Source organism: Myotis brandtii, unplaced genomic scaffold (assembly GCF_000412655.1).
Source record: "Myotis brandtii unplaced genomic scaffold, ASM41265v1 scaffold502, whole genome shotgun sequence".
NCBI classification, from domain to species: domain Eukaryota; kingdom Metazoa; phylum Chordata; class Mammalia; order Chiroptera; family Vespertilionidae; genus Myotis; species Myotis brandtii.
In genome coordinates this window covers 244,025-254,739 of record NW_005369142.1, presented here as the reverse complement: position 1 = coordinate 254,739, position 10,715 = coordinate 244,025, and positions in this window count along the sequence as shown.

Here is a 10,715-nt window from a genome sequence, read left to right as displayed (position 1 = left end):
TCCGGGTCGCCACACAATGCCTGCTGGGCTCACGTTGCTGGGGTGACGCCACCAGCATCCTGCCCTGGCTGCTATGGGCGCTGCCATCTTTGTCGTGGAGTGATGGTTAATTTGCATATTACTCTTTTATTAGATAGGCTGTTTTCCTGAATTATAGTCTCCAAAATTGTTCTTCCTTTTGGGGGTCCTGTTAATTGTTATTTTGAATTTCCATATAAAGAAAATAAGGTTATTAATTTCCACAAATAAAACTTGCTGAGATATTTTTTGGGAGGTATTGCATTACATTTATAGATCAATTTGAAAAAAATGGACACCTGTATGTAATTAACTTTTAATACATAACATGAATGATTCCTCCATTTATTTGCCCTTCCTTATTTTCTCTTAATAACATTTTTTTTTTACAAATTCATACATTTTTATTAGATTTATTCCTGAGTGTTTGGAATTTTACTTCTCTATCAGATGGTCATAAGAAATCCTGTTTGTGGTCACAGGTATGAGCTAAAGGAAGTGCACTAGAACAATAGGGGTGAGTGATGATGGGGTCTGGGCTGTCCATTTATGCAGCTTGCTTATAAAATCTGATCCTGCTAGTGCTGGATCCAAGACTTATCACTTTCATCTGATGATGGTCTATTTCTTCACCTGCCTGACCTTATGAGTTATTGGGTCTGATAGAGCCTAGCTCTTGATATGTATTTCTACATGCATGGTCACTTAGTATTCCTTGGTCAGGCATTTAGTATTTACCACAGATCAATAAAACTCTAGGATTATGTTTTTCCTCAATGGTGTATAATTCTAATGTAGATGGTATGGCTTTATTTAAGAATATTAGAGGACTGGATTCTGATTATTTCATTAGGGTTTGTCATAAGCCTGTTTCACATGGCATCTTTTCCCAGCATCAATATCTTTAATATCATGGTGTCAACTGAATCATATGGTTCAAGAGCCAGAGCTACTTGCACCTCAGTCTAGACCTGGTGCAGAGCCTTTTCTACTCTGGGTCCCACTCAAAGTTTGCAGCCTTACATGTCACCTGGTATATAGTCAAAACTGTTCCCAGGTATGGAATAAGCTGCCTCTGGAACCAGGAAAGAGCTATTGGGCATTGTGCTTTCTTCTTATAATGGGAAATATAAGATGCAATAATTTATTTTTTCCTTCAAAAAGGATTTCCTGGCATGACTCTGATCATTGAATCCATAAACATTTGGCTGATGTGTAAGGCACAGATATTTATCCCATGTATTCTGATGTCATTCCCCACCTACCTTCCCTGCCCATAATTAGATTCCTGTTATTGGCATAACAGACCTAACTTGTTGGGTGTTTAACATTCCCTGGAGGTTGGCCACTCTTAAATCCTTGGCCTGGTTCTCATCTTTGCCCTCTGAAACATGTTTTTTTTTTCACACTTATCTTTCAGTTGCTTATTAATCATCTGCAGGTTTTCATTATTATTTTCTATTGTAAAAATGACATGTTAGGAATAGCCACCCAATTCTATTGTCCTTATACATACTGTTTTGGCTGATACTTCACAAAATGCTGATACTTGCATTAGCTAGTGCAATCTTCTTCACTGGCACACCATCTAAATGATCACCTATAATAGTTTCAACACTTGGACCAGCACCTGTGTCAGGAGTAGTCTCTGGTACTTCAAGTCATGGGATCCTCAATGCCTACTGGGTAGCAAGTGATTCAACTCTAACACTCCAAATTATTGCCAATTTCTAGGGCCTTCCTTGTATCATTTGTTGCAGGTTGGCACAAGTGGATGCTAACATGGAGTTTGGTGTATAGTTTATTTATTAGTTATAAACATCTGTGGAAGAGAGGAGGAGGAAGCACAATTAGGAAGAAAGAGAAGTTAAACATTAAAGGTTTTCCAAACCTTGGCAAAATCCAAGGGAACCTCTGAGCAAATACATCCATCTCATCAGAGTTGACTGGATATGGACTGCCTCAGGAAGGTCTTGCTCTTGAGTAAGATGGCTCATTGTCAGTGAAGAAAATTTTAAAGGGGCTGAGAGATATGAAGCTATCTTCTGAGTGCATTGCTAGTGGTTGAAGCAACAAAACTTTCATTAAAAGGGATCTTACCGGCTCATCTTGTTTACCACAATACTTTTATAAACAGTACTATTTACATTATTTTCATTTTTAATGTAAATTGCAAATACAATTTATTTTAAAATATATTCTTTGCACCTAGCAATTCTGCTAAATGTAATTGTGTGTTCTAACAGTTTGTATGTAGATTCTTTTGGGTTTTCTATATTTATTTCAAGCACACAGAAATATTATCAAAATTGATTGTACAAGTGTCAATGCATTTCACAGGATTGAAATCATACAAAGTTTGTTCTCTGGCCACAGTGTAATTAAGCTAGAAATCAATTTTTAAAAAATAACCTACATATATAGAAGCTAAAGACTATGCTTACAAATAACACATGAATAAAATAAGAACTCAAAATGAAAAATTTAAACATATTTTTAAGTAAATGATAATAAAAATAAATATTAAAACTTGTGGGACAAAGTTAAAGAAGCAAATTTAGAGCCCTAATTGCATACACCAGAAAATAAGAAAGGCTAAAATCAATGATCTGTATATCCATCTCAACAAATTAGAAAAAAATAGAAAATTAAATCTAAATAAAATAGAAGAAAAGAAATAGGAAGTACAATAACATTTCTGTTATTATTTTAATGGTTGCTATAGAAGTTATACATATATCTTTAACATGTTAGATCTCCTCTAAAATAGTATTTTATCACTTCCTGGACCATGCAGCTCTATTCCTTCTTTTGTGCTTTATGGTAAGTATTTTAAACACAAGGAAATGCCTTTCATTGTCTTATGCAGTAAATAATCATTTGGATTTATCCATGAATTTATTCTTTCTATTGTTATTCATTTCTCCCTCAATTACCATGCTTTCATTTGGGATACTTTTAGTCTGCCTAAATAATTCGCTTTAGTGTACTTTTTAGTGCAAGTTTACTGGGACAGTTTGTGGGTTTTTTTTCCTGTTTGTCTGAGGACATCTTAATTTAATTTTTTTTAAAAATATTTCCTTCAGGTATACATTTGTTTTTGTTGTTAGCAGTTACTTTCAGAACTTCAGCCATGTCATTCTGTGTTTTATAGCTTCCATTGTTTCTGTTGAAAGTCAGCTTTATTCTTTGAATTTACTGAATTACTTTTCTTGACTACTTAAAAATATTGTTTTTAGCAGTTTTATTATGAAATGTGTCTGTGTGTTTGTTTTTTTTAATTTATCCAGCTTGGAATACATAGAGCTTCTGAATTTGTAGATTGGTGTCTTTGTTGTTTTAGTAATATTTTCAGGCAACATCATATAAGATATAGTCTCACTAGTTTTCTTTATTTTCCATCCTTTCCCTTCTCTGTTCTTTAGTCTGGATACTTTAAATTGACTTAACTCCTAGTTCTAATACTCCCATTTCCTTTTCAATCTGTATACATATTTCTTTCTTTTTTATGTGCACCTTTTCTTTTTAAATTATTTTTATTTTTAAAAATTTTCTCTATCACTACTTATCCCCCTATACAACCTTCCACCTCCACCCACCCTACCCACCCATCTCACAAATCACCACACTGTTGTCTGCATCCATGAGTTCTTTCCCTTTTTCTCTTTTCATGCTCAATACTTCTACATACACTACCAACACACAGCCTTCCACCAGAGCTATGAGTCTGTCACTCTATTTGGCTTGTTCAGTTTGTTCATTAAATTCCACCTATGAGTGAAATTGTATGGTACTTGTCTTTCTCTGACTGGCTTATTTCACTTAGTTTAGTGTTCTCCAGGTCCATCCATACTGTTGGAAAGGATGACATTTTCTTCCTTTTTATGACTGAGCAGTTACATATTTCTTAATTTTAGTTGTCTTTTTTTTTTTTAGTTTAGAATTTTGACTGATTTTAGTTTTTGTTAAATTTTTCTCTTTTATCATCTCTATTTTGAAAATGTTAATCATAGTTATTTTAACACCCTTGTATTAGAACTCCAAAGTCTGCATAATCTGAAGTCTTTCTCTCTTTTTTTTTAAATTTTGTTTTTGATTTCTGAGCATTAAACTATCTCTCCTGGCATGACTAATAGTTCTTTTTTTAAATTAATGCTAGATATAGATATTTTATATGAAAAGTGATAGTAGATTTGTGAAGTTCTACCTGATGTTATCTTTCTCCAGAGAGATTTAAAATTAATTTATGCTTAAATACCTTGTTCCACCCTGTGGAGTTGCTGAGGCCCAATAAGAGACTGCAAATAACAATTAGATTGCAGGCAGAAGCAATTGCCCCACCCTGTTGGAAAACCTCTCACCCAACCCTTTGGTCAGTACTGAGGCTAATCAAGACTGAATAACAATCAGACTGCAGGCAGAGGTAGGTCTCAGGAGGTTTTGAGTCTTTGCCTGATCTAATTTGGGGCCAGAGGCTAGGAAAAGCAGACCTTGGGGCATATTTTTCTACTTTCCCCAGCAGAGGGAGCCAAAGCTGTGGATTGCTGATAGCTCCAAACAAGGAACTCAAGGCCAGTCAGAAACAGCATCTGACATTATACCCCACTAGAGACTGGGAGTCATAGGAGCTCTACTTAACACATAGACACAAAACAAAAGAGACAACCAAAATGAGGACACACACAGAAAAAGCCCCAAATGAAAGAATAAGAGAATTCTCCAGAAGAAGAGCTGAACAAAAGGGAAATAAAAATTTATCAGATATAGAGTTCAGAATAGTGATGGCAAAGATTCTCAACAGCATGAGTAAAGACATAGTAACAGTGAAAAAAGGCAAGTTGGCAATAAAGAATGACATCCTATATAATAAAAGGCTAATATGCAATTGTCCCCATGAGCAGGAGTTTGACTGACTAGCAGTTAGACATGCGCTGATCACCAGGGGGGCAGTGCAGAACATGGCTGGTGTCAGTGATGCAGCAGTGGAGGCGCTGCTGGCCCCCATAGGCCTCGACAAGAGCAGGACCATGGCGGGATGATGGAGCAGGTGAGTGGGCGGTGCCAGACCAAGTTGGGTGCTGAGGGAGGCCCTGGCCAGTGGTGGCAGCAGGCAGCCAGGAGAAGGGAGGCCCCAGCCGGTGGCAGCAGCAGGCAGCTGGGGGAAGGGAGGCCCCAGCTGGCAGCCGGCAGCCGCTAGGGACCCTACCTGTGCATGAATTTCTTGCACTGGGCCTCTAGTAACAGTAATAAGGAACACATTGGAAGGAATACACAGCAGATTAGGGGTAGCTGAGGATTAGGTCCATGAATTAGAATACAGGATAGAAAATTTCATTCAATTAGAGAACCAAAAAGGAAAAAAAATTAAAAAACAGGAGCACAGCTTAAGGGATCTGTGGGACAACATGAAATGTAACAATATTCATATAATAGGTATGCCAGAAGGAGAAGAAAATGAGTAAGGGATAGAGAATGTGTTTGAAGAAATAATGGAAGAAAACTTCCCTAATCTGGTAAAGGAAAAAGTCACACAAGTTCAAGTGGCACAGAGAGTCCCACAGAAGAACTCAAACAGGCCCACACCCAGACACATCATAATTAAAATGCCAAAAATGAAAGACGAAGAGATAATCTTAAAGGCAGCAAGAGAAAAGAAAACTGTTACCTACAAAGGAGTTTCCATAAGGCTGTCAGCTGATTTCCCATTAGAAACTCTACAGGCCAGAAGGTAATGACCAGAATGATATGAAGTACTCAAGACAATGAAAAGCAAGGATCTGAAATCAAGATAACTATATCCAGGAAGGTTATCATTCAAATAGATGATGACATAAAGAGCTTCCCAGACACCTCCCCCCCCCAAAAAAAAGGCTAAAGGAGTTTATCACCACGAAATCATCACCACAAGAAATGTTAAAGGGAGTGCTGTAATGAGAAGAAATATATAGAGAGAAACATAGGCATACAGAATTAAAATAGCAACAAATAAATACCTATCAATAATAACCTTAAATATAAATGGGTTAAATGATCCAATCAAAAGTCATAATGTAGCTGAATAGATACAAAAACATGACCCAACTCTATACTGTCTTCAAGAGACCCACCTCAGATCTTTGAACAGAAACTTAACAAGGAAACAGTGACTCTAAATGACAAGCAGCATCAGATGGATTTAATTTACATTTATAGAACATTTCACCACAAAGCTGCAGAATATACATTCTTCTCAAGTGCACATGGGTCATTCACAAAGATAGACCATATGTTAGGACACAAATCTCTGTCCCACAGCAAAAGTAGTCCTGAGAGAGAAGTTGAAGCACTACAGGCCTACCTCAAAGAAATAAGAAAAGTTAATAATAAACTATTAATAGCCCTACAACTTAAAGACTTAGAAAGAGAGCAATAAGAAAAGCCCAGAATAAGTAGAAGGAAGAATAATGATCATAGCAGAAATAAATGACTTAGAGATTTTTTTAAAAAAGATAAAAGATCAATGAAACCAAGAGCTGGTTCTTTGAAAAGATAAACAAAATTGAACCTTTAGTCAGACTCATCGAGAAACAAATAGAGAGGACCCCAAAAAATTAAAATCAGATACAAAAGTGATGAAGTAACAGCTGACACCACATAATACAAAGGATTATCAAAGGATTGTTAAAAGTACTATGAACAAGCTGGACAATATGGATGAAGTGAGAAAATTCCTAGAAAAACACAATCTTTCAAAACTGAATCAGGAAGAATCTGAAAAACTGAATAGGCCAATAATAGTTGATGAAATCAAAGAGTAAAATAAAACTCCAAGCAAACAAAAGCCCTGACCTGGCTGTACAGTTTCACATGGGAGTTTTACCAAACATTCAAAGAATGCCTAATAAGATATTAAAAATCACGGCTGAGTAAGTGGAAGCTCACAGAAACACTCCCATGGAATTACAAACTGGAATTATAACTAAGAGACAAAAAAACAAAACAAAAACAAAACCCAAACCTAAATAATCAACTGAAGACTAGTGGAAGAGAATTCTGATAATGAAGGATGGAAAGTGGAGACTGCATAGAGACTGATAGGAAGGGCAGAGTTGTGAAATGGCTGGCTGGGCACTCACAGATAGCAGTTGAAGTTCTGGAGAGATATCTTAGCTGTGGGGGGTTGCCACTGAGAATTCGGGTCTTATCCTCAAGCTGGTACCCCCATCAGAGAGCACCAGAACTCATAAAGGTGCCCACACCTTGGAAAGATGCCCATATCTGGCTTGGAAAAACAGCAGTGTTGCTGTCTGCTAGGGATAGACATCTGGAAATGCACGCACCCTCTTAAAGGGCCAACACATAAAATTTTTAATGCAGCCACTCACTGTGGGCTCTGGCAGAGGAATGGAAGAGTGGACTGGACCTGTATAAACATAAGCCAGGGTTGGGTGATCTGGGATTAAGCTCAGAAGGCATAAACCCTGATTACTGTGCTGAGTCATTCCCACATGCTGTGGAGGTTACCTTTCTCAGGCAAAACTTTGCTATCCTTCTATTTTTGCCTGGGAGTAAGACAGTTGACCCACCGTATTGGAAAACCCTTGCCCCAGCCACCCTGTTGAGTTTCTGAGGCCCATTAAGAGACTGAGAATAACAGTTAGCCTCCAGGCAGAAGCAATTGTCCCACCCTGTTGGAAAAGTTCTCACCCAACCTGTGGATAATTGCTTGAGGCTACTCCAGACTGAATATAATCAGTCTGCAAGCAGAGGAGATTCTCTGGAGGCTTTGAGTTTTTGCCTGATCTAATTAGTAAGAAACAACAATTTGGGTCCCTGCCACAGATACCATCCTGGACTGCTCAGTGAGACAAAAGCCAATGGTACCCCAAGTGCCTGCAGCTTACACCTGCAGGATCAGCTCCATGGATAAAAGAAGAGCAGCTCAGAACAGGGTCAATCAAGGTGTGAGATTCAAGGCAGACCCAGCCTCTGGGCTAAGAATTCCTGGATCACTAGACAGCTGGCACGCCAACATTGGGGTTGAACCTCACTGGGAGCAAGTCAGAGGGGAGATCCCTCCTACACATGGGATATCAATAACCAAGTCCCAATTATAATAGAAGAGCTGGAACAATGCACACAAGGTACATTCCTAGAGCATCCAGCTCAGGTGAACAAAAAGACTCCACCAATGGACCCCTCAAGACACTTTTTACATTAGTCCAGACTCAAAAGTTTGGGAGGCATAGCAGTTCTATCTAATATGTAGAAGCAAATAAAAAGACAGGTAAATGGGAGACAAAAAAACAACACCCAACTGAGAAAAAAGAATCTCCAGAAAAAGAACTAAATGACATGGAGGCAAGCAAACTATCAGACACAGTTCAAAGCAATGGTTATAAAGATGTTAAAGAACTTAGTGCAAATTACAACAGCATGAAAAGGAAAATAGAGGCCATGAACAGGACCCAGGCAGAAATGAAGAATGATATATCTGACATAAGAACACACTGGAAGGGATTAAAAGTAGATTGGATGAAGTAGAGGACTGTCACAGTGACTTGGAAGACAAGGTAGAAATAAATACCCAAATAGAGCAGCAAGTAGAAAAAATAATTAAAAAGCAGGAAGATAGCATTAGGGAGCTCTGGGACAACATGAAATGTAACAACAACATCTGCAATATAGGAATACCAGAAGGGAAAGATGATGAGCAAGGAACAGAAAACCTATTTAAAGAAATAATGAGAGAGGAACCAAGATGGTGGTGTAGGTAAACGTCTGTACTTGCTGCCTCCCACAATGACATCAAAATTACAACTAAAATACAGAACAACTATCATCCAGAACCATGGGAAAGCTGTCTGAGTAGAAGTACTATGACTAGAGAAGTAAAGAAGAAAGCACATTGAGACTGTTAGGAGGTGTGGAGGCACGGAACGGTCTGGTCCAGCACTCACATATGCTGCTTTTTTAATTGGGAGGGAGATCGCCTCTGTGGAGGCCGCCTGAAAGAGCAAGGGGTCCCAGTCCCACACCAGACCCCCAGCCCAGGATTCCAGACCTGGGGAAAGAAGTCCCTACAAGCAATAAGAACTACAGACTGTAACAACCATTGCGGATTGGGGCTGAGTGACACACAGGCTGCTGGAAACCCAGCTGCTCCTATTAAAAGGCCAGCACCACAAACTAAAGTTACAAGCTCCCGCTTGCTTTGAGCTCCAGTGCTGGGTGAGTCTCTGGGGGACTCAGACACATATGGGGAGAAATTGGACTGTCTGGCATCAGGGCAGGAACTTGGGGGAGGCTTTCTTCCAGACAGAGGTGCTCGCAACAGTCATTTTTCTTGAGCTGGGAACTCCCAGGTTGCAGGGCTGACTGGCAGCCATTTCTGTTTGCTCTGCCCTGGTGATTCCCTGAGACCCTGCCCTACCCAATTTAAACCCCCACCCAAGCTGTGCACAGTGGCTTTTGCATATGAATGGCCTGTTCTTTCTCAGCCTAAAACCTGTCAAACAAGCTGCAGCTGGGTCAGGGAGCCCCAAAGCTATCAATAAAAGCCCCAAGACTGGCACCAGCACCAGCCTGCCTTGCTTCACAGCTGGGCCTCGTCTGAACACTTCCTAACCTGATACAAGGAGGAGGAATCTGAATATCTCTCTGTAACTCCTGCTGGGTGGTCCCAGGCAGTGGCTGACTTTGCACCTCCCTGGAGACCCAAGAGCCAGTGTACCCAGTGGTCAGTGTGAGACCATACCAGATTACAACTCTTCACATCCATAAGTGACACACTCAAGGAGCAGACTCACTGAGTACCAAAGCCCCACTGAAACAAATCCTGCCCCATACAGATGTTGCCTGTACAACAGCTCTCCTACTGTAGTCTGTGTATGTTCCCCCACATCCCACATGGTTCAGGGTTCAGGATCTGGAAGAGGGGCTGCACACAAATGAAAGATGAGACAAGAAATAATTTGAAAATATTGGGGGCCAGCCCAACTCAAGGGGAAGGACTTCCACTGGTGCCCAGGCCTCGCCAACCTTTTATTCAATGTTGGATACACATAAAGCCCTTAGTCAGGCAGGCAATTGCAGTAGCAGATAGACTATCTTAAAGGTCAGTAAATATTAGAAGGATTTACTCTGAGACTATTGGATCAGCTTGAGCCCCCATTGTCTGGACTAGACAATCGATGCATAACTCTGGCCCTTACCATGGGTTCAAGGTTCATCAGCATTCCTGGATCCTTGTTTGCACTTCTCTGATAGTGAAGACAATGGGCGGCTTCCTGCAGTAGTCACAGCTGCTCACAACAGCCAATTGGCCTGGAGGTCAATTCCTCCCAGTGACACCAACAGCAATCAAGGCTAAACTACAACAAAACTGTGCACACAGCCCACAAAGGGGTGCACAGAGTGTCCACACCTCAGGTGACTGGGGAGGCTGAGCCACTGGGCCCTAAAGGACACCTACTACACAAGGCGACTCTATCAACTCAAGGAGACTTAGCAGCTACCCAATACTTAGAAACAAATACAGGAAAGCAGCCAAAATGTGGAGACAAAGAAACATGTCACAAATGAAAGAAATGGAAGAAAGCAAACTACTGGATATAGAATTCAAAACCAGTAATAAGGTTACTCAAGAATCTTCTAGAAACCTCCGATGAACTTAGTGAGACCTTCAAGGATCTTAGTGAAAATGACAAAAAAAAAAA